Source organism: Pseudophryne corroboree, unplaced genomic scaffold (genome assembly GCF_028390025.1).
Source record: "Pseudophryne corroboree isolate aPseCor3 unplaced genomic scaffold, aPseCor3.hap2 scaffold_302, whole genome shotgun sequence".
NCBI classification, from domain to species: Eukaryota; Metazoa; Chordata; class Amphibia; order Anura; family Myobatrachidae; genus Pseudophryne; species Pseudophryne corroboree.
The window spans coordinates 193,819-218,561 of record NW_026969693.1 but is presented as its reverse complement, the minus strand read 5'-3'; the positions used below and the strand labels follow the sequence as shown (position 1 = coordinate 218,561).

The 24,743-nt window shown below is 48.3% G+C and overlaps 12 non-coding genes and 1 pseudogene across 12 annotated transcripts; 8 read left to right on the top strand and 5 right to left on the bottom strand.

Annotated features, from left to right (window-relative positions):
* Positions 1-32: 32 nt before the first annotated feature.
* On the bottom strand, positions 33-148 carry LOC135016781 (U5 spliceosomal RNA). Its single transcript, XR_010214775.1, has one exon. It is a non-coding gene; the product is annotated as a U5 spliceosomal RNA (small nuclear RNA).
* A 144-nt stretch (positions 149-292) lies between these two features.
* Positions 293-420, top strand: LOC135016751 (U1 spliceosomal RNA; annotated as a pseudogene).
* A 592-nt stretch (positions 421-1,012) lies between these two features.
* Positions 1,013-1,176, top strand: LOC135016645 (U1 spliceosomal RNA). The gene has a single exon (XR_010214659.1). It is a non-coding gene; the product is annotated as a U1 spliceosomal RNA (small nuclear RNA).
* A 152-nt stretch (positions 1,177-1,328) lies between these two features.
* LOC135016684 (U1 spliceosomal RNA) lies at positions 1,329-1,491 on the top strand. The gene has a single exon (XR_010214696.1). It is a non-coding gene; the product is annotated as a U1 spliceosomal RNA (small nuclear RNA).
* Positions 1,492-2,166: 675 nt separating this feature from the next.
* Positions 2,167-2,330, top strand: LOC135016643 (U1 spliceosomal RNA). Its single transcript, XR_010214657.1, has one exon. It is a non-coding gene; the product is annotated as a U1 spliceosomal RNA (small nuclear RNA).
* Positions 2,331-2,482: 152 nt separating this feature from the next.
* On the top strand, positions 2,483-2,645 carry LOC135016717 (U1 spliceosomal RNA). Its single transcript, XR_010214722.1, has one exon. It is a non-coding gene; the product is annotated as a U1 spliceosomal RNA (small nuclear RNA).
* An 8,995-nt stretch (positions 2,646-11,640) lies between these two features.
* LOC135016629 (U1 spliceosomal RNA) lies at positions 11,641-11,804 on the top strand. The gene has a single exon (XR_010214644.1). It is a non-coding gene; the product is annotated as a U1 spliceosomal RNA (small nuclear RNA).
* Positions 11,805-11,956: 152 nt separating this feature from the next.
* On the top strand, positions 11,957-12,119 carry LOC135016696 (U1 spliceosomal RNA). Its single transcript, XR_010214705.1, has one exon. It is a non-coding gene; the product is annotated as a U1 spliceosomal RNA (small nuclear RNA).
* A 655-nt stretch (positions 12,120-12,774) lies between these two features.
* On the top strand, positions 12,775-12,938 carry LOC135016822 (U1 spliceosomal RNA). The gene has a single exon (XR_010214815.1). It is a non-coding gene; the product is annotated as a U1 spliceosomal RNA (small nuclear RNA).
* A 9,744-nt stretch (positions 12,939-22,682) lies between these two features.
* LOC135016716 (U1 spliceosomal RNA) lies at positions 22,683-22,845 on the bottom strand. Its single transcript, XR_010214721.1, has one exon. It is a non-coding gene; the product is annotated as a U1 spliceosomal RNA (small nuclear RNA).
* Positions 22,846-22,997: 152 nt separating this feature from the next.
* Positions 22,998-23,161, bottom strand: LOC135016642 (U1 spliceosomal RNA). Its single transcript, XR_010214656.1, has one exon. It is a non-coding gene; the product is annotated as a U1 spliceosomal RNA (small nuclear RNA).
* Positions 23,162-24,176: 1,015 nt separating this feature from the next.
* LOC135016683 (U1 spliceosomal RNA) lies at positions 24,177-24,339 on the bottom strand. Its single transcript, XR_010214695.1, has one exon. It is a non-coding gene; the product is annotated as a U1 spliceosomal RNA (small nuclear RNA).
* Positions 24,340-24,491: 152 nt separating this feature from the next.
* LOC135016835 (U1 spliceosomal RNA) lies at positions 24,492-24,655 on the bottom strand. The gene has a single exon (XR_010214828.1). It is a non-coding gene; the product is annotated as a U1 spliceosomal RNA (small nuclear RNA).
* Positions 24,656-24,743: the final 88 nt, after the last annotated feature.

The window sequence follows — 24,743 nt, the reverse complement described above, 5'->3', positions numbered from 1 at the left end:
CACACTCATTCTATCTTTAAACCGATAAAAGAAACCCCAAAAAGATGGGGCATGCAAAAATTGAGATAAAACTCGGTTTTGCTCCTCTCCACGGAAATCTTTAATAAAAGGCGAAAGATTTGTTCGTTCTGAAGAGAAACCAGAGCATGACCAAGATTTTTATCTGAAAATATGTGTTCTCCCTGCAGTTGTTGTCCCCAGATGAGAGTTCCCTTGTGCTGCCTCAGTTGAATCTCCTTTACTTGACAGAGATGTGCCTGAGCAGCGGCCCTCCCCAGCCCTATCCCAAATCATACTTATTTTGCATAGGAGATACCATGGTCATGAAGATTGTTCTCCCAGGGTGAGGTTCATTCATTGCATTCTGGGTATGCTGACCCCTGTGATTTTCCCAAATGTGGGAAACTCGCTTTTATACCCTTGTGCACTATCCTGACTTCTCCTCCTGTCTGCTTACTTTGTGCCTTCCAATGCACAATGCAAACTACAGGTAGTGCTGCAGGGCCCACACCCTTTTACTTGCCTTACAGAGCAGCTCTGGAGCTGATACAGTGCCAAGCTGCTGCAAGAAATCAGCTTGAATGCTTCAGGGGATGGGGCATGGCCAACATGAGCCCCACACCGAAGGAGGGTGGGGGTGTTTAATGCGAACTAAGGGTCATCCAAGCGCCGCAAAAGGCCGCCATGCCCTGCATACCCCTTTTCTCTTTTCATATGCAGATGAGGGTTCCAGCCAACTTTGGCCCACTGCTTGGATGACATCACCGTATGCAAATCCGTCTTCTGCAGAACTTCCCCCAGGAATGCTTGCACTAGTTGTTGCATTTGGTTTGTTGTTTGGGGGTGCTTCAGTATTAGGCAGCCTTCTGCCCTCCCATGTTCATCTGAAAATATGTGTTCTCCCTGCAGTTGTTGTCCCCAGATGAGAGTTCCCTTGTGCTGCCTCAGTTGAATCTCCTTTACTTGACAGAGATGTGCCTGAGCAGCGGCCCTCCCAGCCCTATCCCAAATCATACTTATTTTGCATAGGAGACACCATGGTCATGAAGATTGTTCACCCAGGGTGAGGTTCATTCATTGCATTCTGGGTATGCTGACCCCTGTGATTTCCCCAAATGTGGGAAACTCGCCTGCATTTTTTGTGGTAGTGGGGGACTGTGTTTGTGTTTTCCTCTGGTCAGCTCTGGTAAAAGTCAGATTTCTTTGTCTCATATATTCCTCTAGCCTTGTTCTTCTTTCGAGAGTTCCCTTGTGCTGCCTCAGTTGGATCTCCTTCACTTGACAGGGGGGTGCCCGAGCAGTGACCCTCCCCAGCTCTAGCCCAACTCCTACTTACCTGCCAGGTGAGATACTATGATCAGGAAGGTGCTTCTCCCAGGGCAAGGCTCACCCATTGCACTCTGGGTGTGCTGCTCCTACGATTTCCCCAAATGTGGGACACTTGACTGCATAATTTGTGTTTCCTCTGGTCGGCTCTCGTATAATTCAGATCTCTTTGTCTCAGGTCTTTCTCCAGCCTAGTTTGCTGTCTGTTTCCACTTCTTTTATCTTGAGCCCCTCCCTTCTATACCCTTGTGCACTATCCTGACTTCTCCTCCCGTCTGCTTACTTTGTGCCTTCCAATGCACAATGCAAACTACAGGTAGTGCTGCAGGGCCCACACAATCTTTTACTTGCCTTAAAGAGCAGCTCTGGAGCTGTTACAGTGCCCAGCTGCTGCAAGAAATCAGCTTGAATGCTTCAGGGGATGGGGCATGGCCAACATGAGCCCCACACCAAAGGTGGGTGGGGGTGTTTAATGCGAACTAGGGGTAATCCAAGCACCGCAAAAGGCCGCCATGCCCTGCACGCCCCTTTTCTCTTTTCATATGCAGATGAGGGTTGAAGCCAACTTTGACCCACTGCTTGGATGACATCACCATATGCAAATCCATCTGCTGCAGGCCTTGCCCCAGGAATGCTTGCACTAGTTGTTGCATTTGGTTTGTTGTTTGGGGGTGCTTCAGTATTAGGCAGCCTTCTGCCCTCCCATGTTCATCTGAAAATATGTGTTCTCCCTGCAGTTGTTGTCCCCAGATGAGAGTTCCCTTGTGCTGCCTCAGTTGAATCTCCTTTACTTGACAGAGATGTGCCTGAGCAGCGGCCCTCCCAGCCCTATCCCAAATCATACTTATTTTGCATAGGAGACACCATGGTCATGAAGATTGTTCACCCAGGGTGAGGTTCATTCATTGCATTCTGGGTATGCTGACCCCTGTGATTTCCCCAAATGTGGGAAACTCGCCTGCATTTTTTGTGGTAGTGGGGGACTGTGTTTGTGTTTTCCTCTGGTCAGCTCTGGTAAAAGTCAGATTTCTTTGTCTCATATATTCCTCTAGCCTTGTTCTTCTTTCGAGAGTTCCCTTGTGCTGCCTCAGTTGGATCTCCTTCACTTGACAGGGGGGTGCCCGAGCAGTGACCCTCCCCAGCTCTAGCCCAACTCCTACTTACCTGCCAGGTGAGATACTATGATCATGAAGGTGCTTCTCCCAGGGCAAGGCTCACCCATTGCACTCTGGGTGTGCTGCTCCTGTGATTTCCCCAAATGTGGGAAACTTGATTGCATAATTTGTGTTTCCCCTGGTCGGCTCTCGTATAATTCAGATCTCTTTGTCTCAGGTCTCTCTCCAGCCTAGTTTGCTGTCTGTTTCCACTTCTCTTTTCTGGAGCCACTCCCTTCTATGCCCTTGCGCACTATCCTGACTTCTCCCGTCTGCTTACTTTGTGCCTTCCAACGCACAATGCGAACTACAGGTAGTGCTGCAGGGCCCACACCCTTTTAGTTGCCTTACAGAGCAGCTCTGGAGCTGTTACAGTGCCCAGCTGCTGTAAGAAATCAGCTTGAATGCTTCAGGGGCTGGGGCATAGCCAACATGAGCCCCACACCAAAGGAGGGTGGGGGTGTTTAATGCGAACTAGGGGTCATCCAAGCACCGCAAAAGGCCGCCATGCCCTGCATGCCCCTTTTCTCTTTTCATATGCAGATGAGGGTTCCAGCCAACTTTGGCCCACTGCTTGGATGACATCACCGTATGCAAATCCGTCTGCTGCAGACCTTCCCCCAGGAATGCTTGTACTAGTTGTTGCATATGGTTTGATATTTGATGGTGCTTCAGTATTAGGCAGCCTTCCGCCCTCCCATGTTCATCTGAAAAGATGTGGTCTCCCTGCAGTTGTTGTCCCCAGACGAGAGTTCCCTTGTGCTTCCTCAGTTGAATCTCCTTAACTTGATGGGGGAGGGGCTGCCCGAGCAGCCACCCTCCCCAGCCCTATCCCAACTCATACTTATTTTGCATATGAGATCTCTTGATCATGAAGATTGTTCTCACAGGGTGAAGTTCATCCATTATATTTTAAAATAGGAAGGTACAAATTACATATTTGAATTGCATCTATGTGCTGGATTCAAATGTCCCCCCCCCCTTCCTTTCTCAATTGTGCCCATCAGCAGCTATTCTAAGGTTGCTGCCAATGGGTGTGACACATTAATTTCTTCTGTGGGGTACACAGGACTCCACAAGGATTCACATTGGGGTGTAGAGTAGGATCTTGATCTGAGGCACCAACCGACTCAAAGCTTTTGACTGTTCCCAAGATGCTCAGCGCATCCTCCTCTATAACCCCGCTTCCATGAACAGGGAGCTCAGTTTGTAGTTGGTGCCTTCAGTAGCAGGCCACTTAACAGGGGCCTGCCTCAGGAAGCCAATTCTTAGCTATTCATTTTGACAAGAAAAGAAGAACTTGTTTTATGAGAATCTACAAGGGCTGCAGCAGGCTAGGTCTAATAGACATCTTTACTGCAGCTTCATCACTCCCAGCGGCGCTGTATACTCCCGTGCCCTGGTTGCTGGGTCACTGCAGCGGAGGCTCCGGTTTCTTCCTAAGGTCAGTCACACACACACCGCCCTTCCGGATCACGAGGCCGCTGATAAAGGGGAGCGTGGCCGTAGGGGGTGGACCGTGTGCGCACTGGCGTGGACACTGATTACTGGGCAGCCGCTCCACTAGCCACCAGGTACAGTTAAGGAGCACAGGTCTGGGGGTTTTTCTCCTATATTAAACCAATTTTGTACTGCCCGCAGCGCATTGTGATAGGTAATAGGGCCTGATTCAGGTTGGATTGCAATCACAATAAGTGATCCAACTGCAAAAATTGCTAAGAGCATACGCATGTGCCTGCATTTTCTGCGGCACCCCGCAGAGAATGCGATCGCCTCTGCCTGTCAATCGGGGCAGGGGGGGAGAGGGGGGTCAGCAACACTCCATTTCCAAGTCAGGGATGGAGCGGTGCGGGGGCAAGGCTTCAAAATGGGGTCTGCAATGGAGGAGACACAGGGGGCGTGGTCACAGCAGCTGTATGACATCACATTCAGCCGCTGTGATCACAAAAATGGTGGCGGCTTCCTGCGCGCACATACAGTCTGCACCAGCAGGAGGCTACACCATTTTTTATGATCACGCTGAACTGCAGTGCGACTGCAATTACAGCATGGTCAAGAAGGGAGGCGTCATGCTGGGTGGCCATAAGAGATGAGCGGGTTCGGTTCCTCGGAATCCGAACCCGCCCGAACTTCACCCTTTTTTGCTCGGGTCCGAGCAGACTCGGATCCTCTCGCCTTGCTCGGTTAACCCGAGCACGCCCGAACGTCATCATCCCGCTGTCGGATTCTCACGAGACTTGGATTCTATATAAGGAGCCGCGCGTCGCCGCCATTTTCACACGTGCATTGAGATTGATAGGGAGAGGACGTGGCTGGCGTCCTCTCCGTTTAGATTAGAAGATAGAGACGAGTGACATTTGATTTACTACTAATTTGGGGAGCAGTTGAACTTGTCAGGAGTACTCAGTAGTGCAGAGTTTTGCTGATAGTGACCACCAGTTTTATTATTTATAATCCGTTCTCTGCCTGAAAAAAAACGATACACATACCATATCTGTGCTCAGCCTCAGTGTGCTGCATGATATATCATCTATGTATATCTGACTGTGCTGAGTGCTCACTGCTCACACAGCTTAATTGTGGGGGAGACTGGGGAGCAGTTATAGCAGGAGTACAGTGCACACTTTTGCTGCCAGTGTGACCACCAGTATATTGTCTGCCTGAAAAAGTTAAACACTCCTGTGGTGTTTTTTTTTTATTCTATAAATGCATTCTGCTGACAGTGTCCAGCAGGTCCGTCATACATATATTATATAAATATTTACCTGCAGTAGTGTTATATTTTTTTTTTCATCTTTATCATCTCTATATTAGCAGACGCAGTACGGTAGTCCACGGCTGTGGCTATCTCTGTGTCGTCAGTGCTCGTCCATAATTGTATACCTACCTACCTGTGGTGGTTTTTTTTTTTCTATCTTCTTCATACTAGTAGTTTAGGAGTCTACTGACAGTGTCCACCAGGTCCATCATTATATTATATACCTACAGTAGTAATATATTTATTATATTATCTATACTAGCAGACGCAGTACTGTAGTCCACGGCTGTGGCTATCTCTGTGTCGTCAGTGCTCGTCCATAATTGTATACCTACCTACCTGTGGTGGGGTTTTTTTTTTATCTTCTTCATACTAGTAGTTTAGGAGTCTGCTGACAGTGTCCACCAGGTCCGTCATTATATTATATACCTACAGTAGTAATATATTTAGTATATTATCTATACTAGCAGACGCAGTACGGTAGTCCACGGCTGTACCTACCTCTGTGTCGTCACTCGTCCATAATTGTATACCTAACTGTGGTGGTTTTTTTTTTCTATCTTCTTCATACTAGTAGTTTAGCAGTCTGCTGACAGTGTCCACCAGGTCCGTCATTATATTATATATACCTACAGTAGTTATATATATTTTTTTTTATATCATTAATTATCATCTCTATACTAGCAGACGCAGTACGGTAGGCCACGGCTGTGGCTATCTCTGTGTCGTCAGTGCTCGTCCATAATTGTATACCTACCTACCTGTGGTGGAAGTTTTTTTCTATCTTCTTCATACTAGTAGTTTAGCAGTCTGCTGACAGTGTCCACCAGGTCCGTCATTATATTATATATACCTACAGTAGTTATATATATATTTTTTTTTATATCATTAATTATCATCTCTATACTAGCAGACGCAGTACGGTAGTCCACGGCTGTAGCTACCTCTGTGTCGTCAGTCACTCGTCATCCATAAGTATACTAGTATCCATCCATCTCCATTGTTTACCTGAGGTGCCTTTTAGTTGTGCCTATTAAAATATGGAGAACAAAAATGTTGAGGTTCCAAAAATAGGGAAAGATCAAGATCCACTTCCACCTCGTGCTGAAGCTGCTGCCACTAGTCATGGCCGAGACGATGAAATTCCATCAACGTCGTCTGCCAAGGCCGATGCCCAATGTCATAGTACAGAGCATGTAAAATCCAAAACACAAAAGATCAGTAAAAAAATGACTCAAAAATCTAAATAAAAATCGTCGGAGGAGAAGCGTAAACTTGCCAATATGCCATTTACCACACGGAGTGGCAAGGAACGGCTGAGGCCCTGGCCTATCTTCATGGCTAGTGGTTCAGCTTCACATGAGGATGGAAGCACTCAGCCTCTCGCTAGAAAAATGAAAAGACTTAAGCTGGCAAAAGCACAGCAAAGAACTGTGCGTTCTTCAAAATCACAAATCCACAAGGAGAGTCCAATTGTGTCGGTTGCGATGCCTGACCTTCCCAACACTGGACGTGAAGAGCATGCACCTTCCACCATTTGCACGCCCCCTGCAAGTGCTGGAAGGAGCACCCGCAGTCCAGTTCCTGATAGTCAGATTGAAGATGTCAGTGTTGAAGTACACCAGGATGAGGAGAATATGGGTGTTGCTGGCGCTGGGGAGGAAATTGACAAGGAGGATTCTGATGGTGAGGTGGTTTGTTTAAGTCAGGCACCCGGCGAGACACCTGTTGTCCGTGGGAGGAATATGGCCATTGACATGCCTGGTGAAAATACCAAAAAAATCAGCTCTTCGGTGTGGAAGTATTTCAACAGAAATGCGGACAACAGGTGTCAAGCCGTGTGTTGCCTTTGTCAAGCTGTAATAAGTAGGGGTAAGGACGTTAACCACCTCGGAACATCCTCCCTTATACGTCACCTGCAGCGCATTCATCATAAGTCAGTGACAAGTTCAAAAACTTTGGGCGACAGCGGAAGCAGTCCACTGACCAGTAAATCCCTTCCTCTTGTAACCAAGCTCACGCAAACCACCCCACCAACTCCCTCAGTGTCAATTTCCTCCTTCCCCAGGAATGCCAATAGTCCTGCAGGCCATGTCACTGGCAATTCTGACGAGTTCTCTCCTGCCTGGGATTCCTCCGATGCATCCTTGAGTGTAACGCCTACTGCTGCTGGCGCTGCTGTTGTTGCTGCTGGGAGTCGATGGTCATCCCAGAGGGGAAGTCGTAAGACCACTTTTACTACTTCCACCAAGCAATTGACTGTCCAACAGTCCTTTGCGAGGAAGATGAAATATCACAGCAGTCATCCTGCTGCAAAGCGGATAACTGAGGCCTTGGCATCCTGGGCAGTGAGAAACGTGGTTCCGGTATCCATCATTACTTCAGAGCCAACTATAGACTTGATTGAGGTACTGTGTCCCCGGTACCAAATACTATCTAGGTTCCATTTCTCTAGGCAGGCGATACCGAAAATGTACACAGACCTCAGAAAAAGACTCACCAGTGTCCTAAAAAATGCAGTTGTACCCAATGTCCACTTAACCACGGACATGTGGACAAGTGGAGCAGGGCAGACTCAGGACTATATGACTGTGACAGCCCACTGGGTAGATGTATTGACTCCCGCCGCAAGAACAGCAGCGGCGGCACCAGTAGCAGCATCTCGCAAACGCCAACTCTTTCCTAGGCAGGCTACGCTTTGTATCACCGCTTTCCAGAATACGCACACAGATGAAAACCTCTTACGGCAACTGAGGAAGATCATCACAGAATGGCTTACCCCAATTGGACTCTCCTGTGGATTTGTGGCATCGGACAACGCCAGCAATATTGTGCGTGCATTATATCTGGGCAAATTCCAGCACGTCCCATGTTTTGCACATACCTTGAATTTGGTGGTGCAGAATTATTTAAAAAACGACAGGGGCGTGCAAGAGATGCTGTCGGTGGCCACAAGAATTGCGGGACACTTTCGGCGTACAGGCACCACGTACAGAAGACTGGAGCAACACCAAAAACGCCTGAACCTGCCCTGCCATCATCTGAAGCAAGAAGTGGAAACGAGGTGGAATTCAACCCTCTATATGCTTCAGAGGATGGAGGAGCAGCAAAAGGCCATTCAAGCCTATACATCTGACCACGATATAGGAGGTGGAATGCACCTGTCTCAAGCGCAGTGGAGAATGATTTCAACGTTGTGCAAGGTTCTGCAACCTTTTGAACTTGCCACACGTGAAGTCAGTTCAGACACTGCCAGCCTGAGTCAGGTCATTCCCATCATCAGGCTTTTGCAGAAGAAGCTGGAGACATTGAAGGAGGAGCTAAGACAGAGCGATTCCGCTAGGCATGTGGGACTTGTGGATGGAGCCCTTCATTCGCTTAACCAGGATTCACGGGTGGTCAATCTGTTGAAATCAGAGCACTACATTTTGGCCACCGTGCTCGATCCTAGATTTAAAACCTACGTTGTATCTCTCTTTCCGGCAGACACAAGTCTGCAGGGGTTCAAAGACCTGCTGGTGAGAAAATTATCAAGTCAAGCGGAACTTGATCGGTCAACAGCTCCTCCTTCACAGTCTCCCGCAATTGGGGGTGCGAGGAAAAGGCTCAGAATTCCGAGCCCACCCGCTGGCGGTGATGCAGGGCAGTCTGGAGCGACTGCTGATGCTGACATCTGGTCCGGACTGAAGGACCTGCCAACGATTACGGACATGTCGTCTACTGTCACTGCATATGATTCTCTCACCATTGAAAGAATGGTGGAGGATTATATGAGTGACCGCATCCAAGTAGGCACGTATACTGGCAGGAAAAAGAGGCAATTTGGAGGCCCTTGCACAAACTGGCTTTATTCTACCTAAGTTGCCCTCCCACAAGTGTGTACTTCGAAAGAGTGTTTAGTGCCGCCGCTCACCTTGTCAGCAATCGGCGTACGAGGTTACTTCCAGAAAATGTGGAGAAGATGATGTTCATTAAAATGAATTATAATCAATTGCTCCGTGGAGACATTGACCAGCAGCAATTGCCTCCACAAAGTATACAGGGAGCTGAGATGGTGGATTCCAGTGGGGACGAATTGATAATCTGTGAGGAGGGGGATGTACACGGTGATGAATCGGAGGATGATGATGAGGTGGACATCTTGCCTCTATAGAGCCAGTTTGTGCAAGGAGAGATTTATTGCTTCTTTTTTGGTGGGGGTCCAAACCAACCCGTCATTTCAGTCACAGTCGTGTGGCAGACCCTGTCACTGAAATGATGGGTTGGTTAAAGTGTGCATGTCCTGTTTATACAACATAAGGGTGGGTGGGAGGGCCCAAGGCAATTCCACCTTGCACCTCTTTTTTCTTTTATTTTTCTTTGCGTCATGTGCTGTTTGGGGAGTGTTTTTTGGAAGGGCCATCCTGCGTGACACTGCAGTGCCACTCCTAGATGGGCCAGGTGTTTGTGTCGGCCACTTGGGTCGCTGAGCTTAGTCACACAGCTACCTCATTGCGCCTCTTTTTTTCTTTGCGTCATGTGCTGTTTGGGGAGTGTTTTTTGGAAGGGCCATCCTGCGTGACACTGCAGTGACACTCCTAGATGGGCCAGGTGTTTGTGTCGTCCACTTGGGTCGCTGAGCTTAGTCACACAGCTACCTCATTGCGCCACTTTTTTTCTTTGCGTCATGTGCTGTTTGGGGAGTGTTTTTTGGAAGGGCCATCCTGCGTGACACTGCAGTGCCACTCCTAGATGGGCCAGGTGTTTGTGTCGGCCACTTGGGTCGCTGAGCTTAGTCACACAGCTACCTCATTGCGCCTCTTTTTTTCTTTGCGTCATGTGCTGTTTGGGGAGTGTTTTTGGAAGGGCCATCCTGCGTGACACTGCAGTGCCACTCCTAGATGGGCCAGGTGTTTGTGTCGGCCACTTGGGTCGCTGAGCTTAGTCACACAGCTACCTCATTGCGCCTCTTTTTTTCTTTGCGTCATGTGCTGTTTGGGGAGTGTTTTTTGGAAGGGCCATCCTGCGTGACACTGCAGTGCCACTCCTAGATGGGCCAGGTGTTTGTGTCGGCCACTTGGGTCGCTGAGCTTAGTCACACAGCTACCTCATTGCGCCTCTTTTTTTCTTTGCGTCATGTGCTGTTTGGGGAGTGTTTTTTGGAAGGGCCATCATGCGTGACACTGCAGTGCCACTCCTAGATGGGCCAGGTGTTTGTGTCGGCCACTTGGGTCACTGAGCTTAGTCATCCAGCGACCTCGGTGCAAATTTTAGGACTAAAAATAATATTGTGAGGTGTGAGGTGTTAAGAATAGACTGAAAATTAGTGGAAATTATGGTTATTGAGGTTAATAATACTTTGGGATCAAAATGACTCCCAAATTCTATGATTTAAGCTGTTTTTTAGGGTTTTTTGAAAAAAACACCCGAATCCAAAACACACCCGAATCCGACAAAAAAAATTCGGTGAGGTTTAGCCAAAACGCGTTCGAACCCAAAACACGGCCGCGGAACCGAACCCAAAACCAAAACACAAAACCCGAAAAATTTCCGGTGCACATCTCTAGTGGCCATGCCATGTCACTGTGCAGGAGCCAGCACCGCTCACACACTAGTCCCCGGTGCAGCCCCCAACCCCCGGGACACCCGGAGCAACAAAATGTAGATTCAGGCCACCAGGCCACGCCCCTACCTATGAAACCATGCCTCCTTTTTACCATTGCGCTGCTTATCTGCGCGCACTGCATTACAATCTCCCTCGCCACCTCTCTGGGTGTCACCAGTGATAGTGACACCTCTGCCATGCTTGTAGCAGCTGGTCCTAAGATCTACACCTCAAGCCCTGAGTGTTTGCCCTTGTGACTTGTTGATCATCATAGCAAAGCAGATGCTTACAGAAAACTGCAGGGGCTTAGATTGAAAATAAAAAAAATTGATGGGTATAAGGTAGAGAGGAGCGGGTTCGGTTCTCCGAGAACCGAATTCCCCACGAACCCCACGAACTCCTCCTCCGAGGCAGGCTCGGTTGTTCCCGCCTGACTCGGAAAACCTGAACAAGGGAAAATGTCATCATCCCGCTGTCGGATTCTCGCGAGATTCGGATTTCATATAAAGAGTGCAAGCATTCCTGGGGGAAGGCCTGCAGCAGATGGATTTGCATATGGTGATGTCATCCAAGCAGTGGGTCAAAGTTGGCTTCAGAAACAAACAGGAATGCTTGCACTAGTTGTTGCATTTGGTTTGTTGTTTGGGGGTGCTTCAGTATTAGGCAGCCTTCTGCCCTCCCATGTTCATCTGAAAATATGTGTTCTCCCTGCAGTTGTTGTCCCCAGATGAGAGTTCCCTTGTGCTGCCTCAGTTGAATCTCCTTTACTTGACAGAGATGTGCCTGAGCAGCGGCCCTCCCCAGCCCTATCCCAAATCATACTTATTTTGCATAGGAGATACCATGGTCATGAAGATTATTCTCCCAGGGTGAGGTTCATTCATTGCATTCTGGGTATGCTGACCCCTGTGATTTCCCCAAATGTGGGTAACTCGACTGCATTATTTGTGGTAGTGGGGGACTGTGTTTGTGTTTTCCTCTGGTCAGCTCTGGTAAAAGTCAGATTTCTTTGTTTCAGATCTTCCTCTAGCCTTGTTCTTCTTTCGAGAGTTCCCTTGTGCTGCCTCAGTTGGATCTCCTTCACTTGACAGGGGGGTGCCCGAGCAGCGACCCTCCCCAGCTCAAGCCCAACTCCTACTTACCTGCCAGGTGAGATACTATGATCATGAAGGTGCTTCTTCCAGGGCAAGGCTCACCCATTGCACTCTGGGTGTGCTGCCCCTGCGATTTCCCCAAATGTGGGAAACTTGACTGCATAATTTGTGTTTCCCCTGGTCGGCTCTCGTATAATTCAGATCTCTTTGTCTCAGGTCTCTCTCCAGCCTAGTTTGCTGTCTGTTTCCACTTCTTTTTTCTTGAGCCCCTCCCTTTTATACCCTTGTGCACTATCCTGACTTCTCCTCCTGTCTGCTTACTTTGTGCCTTCCAATGCACAATGCAAACTACACACCCTTTTACTTGCCTTACAGAGCAGCTCTGGAGCTGTTACAGTGCCAAGCTGCTGTAAGAAATCAGCTTGAATGCTTCAGGGGCTGGGGCATTGTCAACATGAGCCCCACACCGAAGGAGGGTGGGGGTGTTTAATGCGAACTAAGGGTCATCCAAGCGCCGCAAAAGGCCGCCATGCCCTGCATACCCCTTTTCTCTATTCATATGCAGATGAGGGATCCAGCCAACTTTGGCCCACTGCTTGGATGACATCACCGTATGCAAATCCGTCTTCTGCAGAACTTCCCCCAGGAATGCTTGTACTAGTTGTTGCATTTGGTTTGTTGTTTGGGGGTGCTTCAGTATTAGGCAGCCTTCTGCCCTCCCATGTTCATCTGAAAATATGTGTTCTCCCTGCAGTTGTTGTCCCCAGATGAGAGTTCCCTTGTGCTGCCTCAGTTGAATCTCCTTTACTTGACAGAGATGTGCCTGAGCAGCGGCCCTCCCCAGCCCTATCCCAAATCATACTTATTTTGCATAGGCGATACCATGGTCATGAAGATTGTTCTCCCAGGGTGAGGTTCATTCATTGCATTCTGGGTATGCTGACCCCTGTGATTTCCCCAAATGTGGGAAACTCGACTGCATTATTTGTGGTAGTGGGGGACTGTGTTTGTGCTTTCCTCTGGTCAGCTCTGGTAAAAGTCAGATTTCTTTGTCTCAGATCTTCCTCTAGCCTTGTTCTTCTTTCGAGAGTTCCCTTGTGCTGCCTCAGTTGGATCTCCTTCATTTGACAGGGGGTGCCCGAGCAGCAATCCTCCACAGCTCTGGCCCAACTCCTACTTACCTGCCAGGTGAGATACTATGATCTTCACTGTTAGGGCAATCAGGATGTGGAATTCCCTGCCAGGGAAGGTGGTAATGGCGGACTCTGTAATTGGATTTAAAAAAGGAATGGATACATTTCTGAATGAAAAAGCTATCCAAGGTTATAATACTTAAAATATCAACATGGTTAATCCGGGGGTAACATGAGTTGTAGTAGCTAACTAGTCATAAAACATTATTCAGCAAGTATGTAGAATCATCACAACTTAAAACAGGTTGAACACGATGGGCAATTTGCCTCTATTCAACCTCAAAAACTATGTTACTATATGTTACTATATTACTATGTTACTGTAGTATACAGAACACCACAATGCAATGAGCAGTGATAGTGAGCACTGATGAGGATACTAGAACTGACACTGAGCAGCAAGATGCAGCACTGGACTATTAGTAATGTACTGTAGTATGCTGAGCACAACAATGCAGCACAAGACAATGAGCAGTGATACTGAGCACTGATGAGGATACTACTGAGAACTGACACTGAGCAGGAGAGACACACTACTAGTATTACTGAGCAGCAATAAGTATCCACTGATACTGAGCACTGATATTGAGATTTCCACTGAGAGAACATAGCCACGTCCTCTCCGCTCTCTCTTCAATGCACGAGTAAAAATGGCGGCAACGCGCAGCTCTTTATATGGAATCCGAATCTCGCGAGAATCCGACAGCGGGATGATGACATTTTCCCTTGTTCAGGTTTTCCGAGTCAGGCGGGAACAACCGAGCCTGCCTCGGAGGAGGAGTTCGTGGGGTTCGTGGGGAATTCGGTTCTCGGAGAACCGAACCCGCTCCTCTCTACCTTATACCCATCAATTTTTTTTATTTTCAATCTAAGCCCCTGCAGTTTTCTGTAAGCATCTGCTTTGCTATGATGATCAACAAGTCACAAGGGCAAACACTCAGGGCTTGAGGTGTAGATCTTAGGACCAGCTGCTACAAGCATGGCAGAGGTGTCACTATCACTGGTGACACCCAGAGAGGTGGCGAGGGAGATTGTAATGCAGTGCGCGCAGATAAGCAGCGCAATGGTAAAAAGGAGGCATGGTTTCATAGGTAGGGGCGTGGCCTGGTGGCCTGAATCTACATTTTGTTGCTCCGGGTGTCCCGGGGGTTGGGGGCTGCACCGGGGACTAGTGTGTGAGCGGTGCTGGCTCCTGCACAGTGACATGGCATGGCCACTAGAGATGTGCACAGGAAATTTTTCGGGTTTTGTGTTTTGGTTTTGGGTTCGGTTCCGCGGCCGTGTTTTGGGTTCGAACGCGTTTTGGCTAAACCTCACCGAATTTTTTTTGTCGGATTCGGGTGTGTTTTGGATTCGGGTGTTTTTTTCAAAAAACCCTAAAAAACAGCTTAAATCATAGAATTTGGGAGTCATTTTGATCCCAAAGTATTATTAACCTCAATAACCATAATTTCCACTAATTTTCAGTCTATTCTTAACACCTCACACCTCACAATATTATTTTTAGTCCTAAAATTTGCACCGAGGTCGCTGGATGACTAAGCTCAGTGACCCAAGTGGCCGACACAAACACCTGGCCCATCTAGGAGTGGCACTGCAGTGTCACGCAGGATGGCCCTTCCAAAAAACACTCCCCAAACAGCACATGACGCAAAGAAAAAAAGAGGCGCAATGAGGTAGCTGTGTGACTAAGCTCAGCGACCCAAGTGGCCGACACAAACACCTGGCCCATCTAGGAGTGGCACTGCAGTGTCACGCAGGATGGCCCTTCCAAAAAACACTCCCCAAACAGCACATGACGCAAAGAAAAAAAGAGGCGCAATGAGGTAGCTGTGTGACTAAGCTCAGCGACCCAAGTGGCCGACACAAACACCTGGCCCATCTAGGAGTGGCACTGCAGTGTCACGCAGGATGGCCCTTCCAGAAACACTCCCCAAACAGCACATGACGCAAAGAAAAAAAGAGGCGCAATGAGGTAGCTGTGTGACTAAGCTCAGCGACCCAAGTGGCCGACACAAACACCTGGCCCATCTAGGAGTGGCACTCCAGTGTCACGCAGGATGGCCCTTCCAAAAAACACTCCCCAAACAGCACATGACGCAAAGAAAAAAAGTGGCGCAATGAGGTAGCTGTGTGACTAAGCTCAGCGACCCAAGTGGACGACACAAACACCTGGCCCATCTAGGAGTGTCACTGCAGTGTCACGCAGGATGGCCCTTCCAAAAAACACTCCCCAAACAGCACATGACGCAAAGAAAAAAAGAGGCGCAATGAGGTAGCTGTGTGACTAAGCTCAGCGACCCAAGTGGCCGACACAAACACCTGGCCCATCTAGGAGTGGCACTGCAGTGTCACGCAGGATGGCCCTTCCAAAAAACACTCCCCAAACAGCACATGACGCAAAGAAAAATAAAGGAAAAAAGAGGTGCAAGGTGGAATTGCCTTGGGCCCTCCCACCCACCCTTATGTTGTATAAACAGGACATGCACACTTTAACCAACCCATCATTTCAGTGACAGGGTCTGCCACACGACTGTGACTGAAATGACGGGTTGGTTTGGACCCCCACCAAAAAAGAAGCAATAAATCTCTCCTTGCACAAACTGGCTCTATAGAGGCAAGATGTCCACCTCATCATCATCCTCCGATTCATCACCGTGTACATCCCCCTCCTCACAGATTATCAATTCGTCCCCACTGGAATCCACCATCTCAGCTCCCTGTATACTTTGTGGAGGCAATTGCTGCTGGTCAATGTCTCCACGGAGCAATTGATTATAATTCATTTTAATGAACATCATCTTCTCCACATTTTCTGGAAGTAACCTCGTACGCCGATTGCTGACAAGGTGAGCGGCGGCACTAAACACTCTTTCGGAGTACACACTTGTGGGAGGGCAACTTAGGTAGAATAAAGCCAGTTTGTGCAAGGGCCTCCAAATTGCCTCTTTTTCCTGCCAGTATACGTACGGACTGTCTGACGTGCCTACTTGGATGCGGTCACTCATATAATCCTCCACCATTCTTTCAATGGTGAGAGAATCATATGCAGTGACAGTAGACGACATGTCCGTAATCGTTGGCAGGTCCTTCAGTCCGGACCAGATGTCAGCATCAGCAGTCGCTCCAGACTGCCCTGCATCACCGCCAGCGGGTGGGCTCGGAATTCTGAGCCTTTTCCTCGCACCCCCAATTGCGGGAGACTGTGAAGGAGGAGCTGTTGACCGATCAAGTTCCGCTTGACTTGATAATTTTCTCACCAGCAGGTCTTTGAACCCCTGCAGACTTGTGTCTGCCGGAAAGAGAGATACAACGTAGGTTTTAAATCTAGGATCGAGCACGGTGGCCAAAATGTAGTGCTCTGATTTCAACAGATTGACCACCCGTGAATCCTGGTTAAGCGAATGAAGGGCTCCATCCACAAGTCCCACATGCCTAGCGGAATCGCTCTGTCTTAGCTCCTCCTTCAATGTCTCCAGCTTCTTCTGCAAAAGCCTGATGATGGGAATGACCTGACTCAGGCTGGCAGTGTCTGAACTGACTTCACGTGTGGCAAGTTCAAAAGGTTGCAGAACCTTGCACAACGTTGAAATCATTCTCCACTGCGCTTGAGACAGGTGCATTCCACCTCCTATATCGTGGTCAGATGTATAGGCTTGAATGGCCTTTTGCTGCTCCTCCATCCTCTGAAGCATATAGAGGGTTGAATTCCACCTCGTTTCCACTTCTTGCTTCAGATGATGGCAGGGCAGGTTCAGGCGTTTTTGGTGTTGCTCCAGTCTTCTGTACGTGGTGCCTGTACGCCGAAAGTGTCCCGCAATTCTTGTGGCCACCGACAGCATCTCTTGCACGCCCCTGTCGTTTTTTAAATAATTCTGCACCACCAAATTCAAGGTATGTGCAAAACATGGGACGTGCTGGAATTTGCCCAGATATAATGCACGCACAATATTGCTGGCGTTGTCCGATGCCACAAATCCACAGGAGAGTCCAATTGGGGTAAGCCATTCTGTGATGATCTTCCTCAGTTGCCGTAAGAGGTTTTCATCTGTGTGCGTATTCTGGAAAGCGGTGATACAAAGCGTAGCCTGCCTAGGAAAGAGTTGGCGTTTGCGAGATGCTGCTACTGGTGCCGCCGCTGCTGTTCTTGCGGCGGGAGTCAATACATCTACCCAGTGGGCTGTCACAGTCATATAGTCCTGAGTCTGCCCTGCTCCACTTGTCCACATGTCCGTGGTTAAGTGGACATTGGGTACAACTGCATTTTTTAGGACACTGGTGAGTCTTTTTCTGAGGTCTGTGTACATTTTCGGTATCGCCTGCCTAGAGAAATGGAACCTAGATAGTATTTGGTACCGGGGACACAGTACCTCAATCAAGTCTATAGTTGGCTCTGAAGTAATGATGGATACCGGAACCACGTTTCTCACTGCCCAGGATGCCAAGGCCTCAGTTATCCGCTTTGCAGCAGGATGACTGCTGTGATATTTCATCTTCCTCGCAAAGGACTGTTGGACAGTCAATTGCTTGGTGGAAGTAGTAAAAGTGGTCTTACGACTTCCCCTCTGGGATGACCATCGACTCCCAGCAGCAACAACAGCAGCGCCAGCAGCAGTAGGCGTTACACTCAAGGATGCATCGGAGGAATCCCAGGCAGGAGAGAACTCGTCAGAATTGCCAGTGACATGGCCTGCAGGACTATTGGCATTCCTGGGGAAGGAGGAAATTGACACTGAGGGAGTTGGTGGGGTGGTTTGCGTGAGCTTGGTTACAAGAGGAAGGGATTTACTGGTCAGTGGACTGCTTCCGCTGTCGCCCAAAGTTTTTGAACTTGTCACTGACTTATGATGAATGCGCTGCAGGTGACGTATAAGGGAGGATGTTCCGAGGTGGTTAACGTCCTTACCCCTACTTATTACAGCTTGACAAAGGCAACACACGGCTTGACACCTGTTGTCCGCATTTCTGTTGAAATACTTCCACACCGAAGAGCTGATTTTTTTGGTATTTTCACCAGGCATGTCAATGGCCATATTCCTCCCACGGACAACAGGTGTCTCGCCGGGTGCCTGACTTAAACAAACCACCTCACCATCAGAATCCTCCTTGTCAATTTCCTCCCCAGTGCCAGCAACACCCATATTCTCCTCATCCTGGTGTACTTCAACACTGACATCTTCAATCTGACTATCAGGAACTGGACTGCGGGTGCTCCTTCCAGCACTTGCAGGGGGCGTGCAAATGGTGGAAGGTGCATGCTCTTCACGTCCAGTGTTGGGAAGGTCAGGCATCGCAACCGACACAATTGGACTCTCCTTGTGGATTTGTGATTTTGAAGAACGCACAGTTCTTTGCTGTGCTTTTGCCAGCTTAAGTCTTTTCATTTTTCTAGCGAGAGGCTGAGTGCTTCCATCCTCATGTGAAGCTGAACCACTAGCCATGAAGATAGGCCAGGGCCTCAGCCGTTCCTTGCCACTCCGTGTGGTAAATGGCATATTGGCAAGTTTACGCTTCTCCTCCGACGATTTTTATTTAGATTTTTGAGTCATTTTTTTACTGATCTTTTGTGTTTTGGATTTTACATGCTCTGTACTATGACATTGGGCATCGGCCTTGGCAGACGACGTTGATGGAATTTCATCGTCTCGGCCATGACTAGTGGCAGCAGCTTCAGCACGAGGTGGAAGTGGATCTTGATCTTTCCCTATTTTTGGAACCTCAACATTTTTGTTCTCCATATTTTAATAGGCACAACTAAAAGGCACCTCAGGTAAACAATGGAGATGGATGGATACTAGTATACTTATGGATGACGAGTGACTGACGACACAGAGGTAGCTACAGCCGTGGACTACCGTACTGCGTCTGCTAGTATAGAGATGATAATTAATGATATAAAAAAATATATATATATAACTACTGTAGGTATATATAATATAATGACGGACCTGGTGGACACTGTCAGCAGACTGCTAAACTACTAGTATGAAGAAGATAGAAAAAAACTTCCACCACAGGTAGGTAGGTATACAATTATGGACGAGCACTGACGACACAGAGATAGCCACAGCCGTGGCCTACCGTACTGCGTCTGCTAGTATAGAGATGATAATTAATGATATAAAAAAAAATATATATAACTACTGTAGGTATATATAATATAATGACGGACCTGGTGGACACTGTCAGCAGACTGCTAAACTACTAGTATGAAGAAGATAGAAAAAAAAAACCACCACAGTTAGGTATACAATTATGGACGAGTGACGACACAGAGGTAGGTACAGCCGTGGACTACCGTACTGCGTCTGCTAGTATAGATAATATACTAAATATATTACTACTGTAGGTATATAATATAATGACGGACCTGGTGGACACTGTCAGCAGACTCCTAAACTACTAGTATGAAGAAGATAGAAAAAAAAACCCCACCACAGGTAGGTATACAATTATGGACGAGCACTGACGACACAGAGGTAGGTACAGCCGTGGACTACCGTACTGCATCTGCTAGTATAGATAATATAATAAATATATTACTACTGTAGGTATATAATATAATGACGGACCTGGTGGACACTGTCAGCAGACTGCTAAACTACTAGTATGAAGAAGATAAAAAAAAAACCCACCACAGGTAGGTAGGTATACAATTATGGACGAGCACTGACGACACAGAGATAGCCACAGCCGTGGACTACCGTACTGCGTCTGCTAGTATAGATAATATAATAAATATATTACTACTGTAGGTATATAATATAATGATGGACCTGGTGGACACTGTCAGTAGACTCCTAAACTACTAGTATGAAGAAGATAGAAAAAAAAAAACCACCACAGGTAGGTAGGTATACAATTATGGACGAGCACTGACGACACAGAGATAGCCACAGCCGTGGACTACCGTACTGCGTCTGCTAATATAGAGATGATAAAGATGAAAAAAAAAATATAACACTACTGCAGGTAAATATTTATATAATATATGTATGACGGACCTGCTGGACACTGTCAGCAGAATGCATTTATAGAATAAAAAAAAAACACCACAGGAGTGTTTAACTTTTTCAGGCAGACAATATACTGGTGGTCACACTGGCAGCAAAAGTGTGCACTGTACTCCTGCTATAACTGCTCCCCAGTCTCCCCCACAATTAAGCTGTGTGAGCAGTGAGCACTCAGCACAGTCAGATATACATAGATGATATATCATGCAGCACACTGAGGCTGAGCACAGATATGGTATGTGTATCGTTTTTTTTCAGGCAGAGAACGGATTATAAATAATAAAACTGGTGGTCACTATCAGCAAAACTCTGCACTACTGAGTACTCCTGACAAGTTCAACTGCTCCCCAAATTAGTAGTAAATCAAATGTCACTCGTCTCTATCTTCTAATCTAAACGGAGAGGACGCCAGCCACGTCCTCTCCCTATCAATCTCAATGCACGTGTGAAAATGGCGGCGACGCGCGGCTCCTTATATAGAATCCAAGTCTCGTGAGAATCCGACAGCGGGATGATGACGTTCGGGCGCGCTCGGGTTAACCGAGCAAGGCGAGAGGATCCGAGTCTGCTCGGACCCGAGCAAAAAAGGGTGAAGTTCGGGCGGGTTCGGATTCCGAGGAACCGAACCCGCTCATCTCTTATGGCCACCCAGCATGACGCCTCCCTTCTTGACCATGCTGTAATTGCAGTCGCACTGCAGTTCAGCGTGATCATAAAAAATGGTGTAGCCTCCTGCTGGTGCAGACTGTATGTGCGCGCAGGAAGCCGCCACCATTTTTGTGATCACAGCGGCTGAATGTGATGTCATACAGCTGCTGTGACCACGCCCCCTGTGTCTCCTCCATTGCAGACCCCATTTTGAAGCCTTGCCCCCGCACCGCTCCATCCCTGACTTGGAAATGGAGTGTTGCTGACCCCCCTCTCCCCCCCTGCCCCGATTGACAGGCAGAGGCGATCGCATTCTCTGCGGGGTGCCGCAGAAAATGCAGGCACATGCGTATGCTCTTAGCAATTTTTGCAGTTGGATCACTTATTGTGATTGCAATCCAACCTGAATCAGGCCCTATTACCTATCACAATGCGCTGCGGGCAGTACAAAATTGGTTTAATATAGGAGAAAAACCCCCAGACCTGTGCTCCTTAACTGTACCTGGTGGCTAGTGGAGCGGCTGCCCAGTAATCAGTGTCCACGCCAGTGCGCACACGGTCCACCCCCTACGGCCACGCTCCCCTTCATCAGCGGCCTCGTGATCCGGAAGGGCGGTGTGTGTGTGACTGACCTTAGGAAGAAACCGGAGCCTCCGCTGCAGTGACCCAGCAACCAGGGCACGGGAGTATACAGCGCCGCTGGGAGTGATGAAGCTGCAGTAAAGATGTCTATTAGACCTAGCCTGCTGCAGCCCTTGTAGATTCTCATAAAACAAGTTCTTCTTTTCTTGTCAAAATGAATAGCTAAGAATTGGCTTCCTGAGGCAGGCCCCTGTTAAGTGGCCTGCTACTGAAGGCACCAACTACAAACTGAGCTCCCTGTTCATGGAAGCGGGGTTATAGAGGAGGATGCGCTGAGCATCTTGGGAACAGTCAAAAGCTTTGAGTCGGTTGGTGCCTCAGATCAAGATCCTACTCTACACCCCAATGTGAATCCTTGTGGAGTCCTGTGTACCCCACAGAAGAAATTAATGTGTCACACCCATTGGCAGCAACCTTAGAATAGCTGCTGATGGGCACAATTGAGAAAGGAAGGGGGGGGGGGACATTTGAATCCAGCACATAGATGCAATTCAAATATGTAATTTGTACCTTCCTATTTTAAAATATAATGGATGAACTTCACCCTGTGAGAACAATCTTCATGATCAAGAGATCTCATATGCAAAATAAGTATGAGTTGGGATAGGGCTGGGGAGGGTGGCTGCTCGGGCAGCCCCTCCCCCATCAAGTTAAGGAGATTCAACTGAGGAAGCACAAGGGAACTCTCGTCTGGGGACAACAACTGCAGGGAGACCACATCTTTTCAGATGAACATGGGAGGGCGGAAGGCTGCCTAATACTGAAGCACCATCAAATATCAAACCATATGCAACAACTAGTACAAGCATTCCTGGGGGAAGGTCTGCAGCAGACGGATTTGCATACGGTGATGTCATCCAAGCAGTGGGCCAAAGTTGGCTGGAACCCTCATCTGCATATGAAAAGAGAAAAGGGGCATGCAGGGCATGGCGGCCTTTTGCGGTGCTTGGATGACCCCTAGTTCGCATTAAACACCCCCACCCTCCTTTGGTGTGGGGCTCATGTTGGCTATGCCCCAGCCCCTGAAGCATTCAAGCTGATTTCTTGCAGCAGCTGGGCACTGTAACAGCTCCAGAGCTGCTCTGTAAGGCAACTAAAAGGGTGTGGGCCCTGCAGCACTACCTGTAGTTCGCATTGTGCGTTGGAAGGCACAAAGTAAGCAGACGGGAGAAGTCAGGATAGTGCGCAAGGGCATAGAAGGGAGTGGCTCCAGAAAAGAGAAGTGGAAACAGACAGCAAACTAGGCTGGAGAGAGACCTGAGACAAAGAGATCTGAATTATACGAGAGCCGACCAGGGGAAACACAAATTATGCAATCAAGTTTCCCACATTTGGGGAAATCACAGGAGCAGCACACCCAGAGTGCAATGGGTGAGCCTTGCCCTGGGAGAAGCACCTTCATGATCATAGTATCTCACCTGGCAGGTAAGTAGGAGTTGGGCTAGAGCTGGGGAGGGTCACTGCTCGGGCACCCCCCTGTCAAGTGAAGGAGATCCAACTGAGGCAGCACAAGGGAACTCTCGAAAGAAGAACAAGGCTAGAGGAATATATGAGACAAAGAAATCTGACTTTTACCAGAGCTGACCAGAGGAAAACACAAACACAGTCCCCCACTACCACAAAAAATGCAGGCGAGTTTCCCACATTTGGGGAAATCACAGGGGTCAGCATACCCAGAATGCAATGAATGAACCTCACCCTGGGTGAACAATCTTCATGACCATGGTGTCTCCTATGCAAAATAAGTATGATTTGGGATAGGGCTGGGAGGGCCGCTGCTCAGGCACATCTCTGTCAAGTAAAGGAGATTCAACTGAGGCAGCACAAGGGAACTCTCATCTGGGGACAACAACTGCAGGGAGAACACATATTTTCAGATGAACATGGGAGGGCAGAAGGCTGCCTAATACTGAAGCACCCCCAAACAACAAACCAAATGCAACAACTAGTGCAAGCATTAGTGCATGCAGCAGATGGATTTGCATATGGTGATGTCATCCAAGCAGTGGGTCAAAGTTGGCTTCAACCCTCATCTGCATATGAAAAGAGAAAAGGGGCGTGCAGGGCATGGCGGCCTTTTGCGGTGCTTGGATTACCCCTAGTTCGCATTAAACACCCCCACCCACCTTTGGAACCATGACCACTTTTTTCCATGTGAGATATTTCAAATCCACAGTTTTAAGTGGCTCAAACCAATGTGATTTCAGGAAACTCAACACCACGTTGAGATCCCAAGGTGCCAAAGGAGGCACAAAAGGGGCTGAATATGTAGCACTCCCTTTACAAATGTCTGAACTTCAGGCAGTGAAGCCAGTTCTTTCTGGAAGAAAATCGACAGAGCCGAAATCTGGACCTTAATGGAACCCAATTTTTAGGCCCATAGTCACTCCCGACTGTAGGAAGTGCAGAAAACGACCCAGCTGAAATTCCTCTGTAGGGACCTTCCTGGTCCCTACAGAGGAACCAGGAAGGTTCCATGCCCCATCCCCTGAAGGTTCCATGCCCCATCCCCTGAAGCATTCAAGCTGATTTCTTGCAGCAGCTGGGCACTGTAACAGCTCCAGAGCTGCTCTTTAAGGCAAGTAAAAGATTGTGTGGGCCCTGCAGCACTACCTGTAGTTTGCATTGTGCATTGGAAGGCACAAAGTAAGCAGACGGGAGGAGAAGTCAGGATAGTGCACAAGGGTATAGAAGGGAGGGGCTCAAGATAAAAGAAGTGGAAACAGACAGCAAACTAGGCTGGAGAAAGACCTGAGACAAAGAGATCTGAATTATACGAGAGCCGACCAGAGGAAACACAAATTATGCAGTCAAGTGTCCCACATTTGGGGAAATCGTAGGAGCAGCACACCCAGAGTGCAATGGGTGAGCCTTGCCCTGGGAGAAGCACCTTCCTGATCATAGTATCTCACCTGGCAGGTAAGTAGGAGTTGGGCTAGAGCTGGGGAGGGTTGCTGCTCGGGCACCCCCCTGTCAAGTGAAGGAGATCCACCTGAGGCAGCACAAGGGAACTCTCGAAAGAAGAACAAGGCTAGAGGAAAATCTGAGACAAAGAAATCTGAGTTTTAACAGAGCTGACCAGAGGAAAGCACAAACACAGTCCCCCACTACCACAAATAATGCAGTCGAGTTTCCCACATTTGGGTAAATCACAGGGGTCAGCATACCCAAAATGCAATGAATGAACCTCACCCTGGGAGAACAATCTTCATGACCATGGTATCTCCTATGCAAAATAAGTATGATTTGGGATAGGGCTGGGGAGGGCCGCTGCTCATGCACATCTCTGTCAAGTAAAGGAGATTCAACTGAGGCAGCACAAGGGAACTCT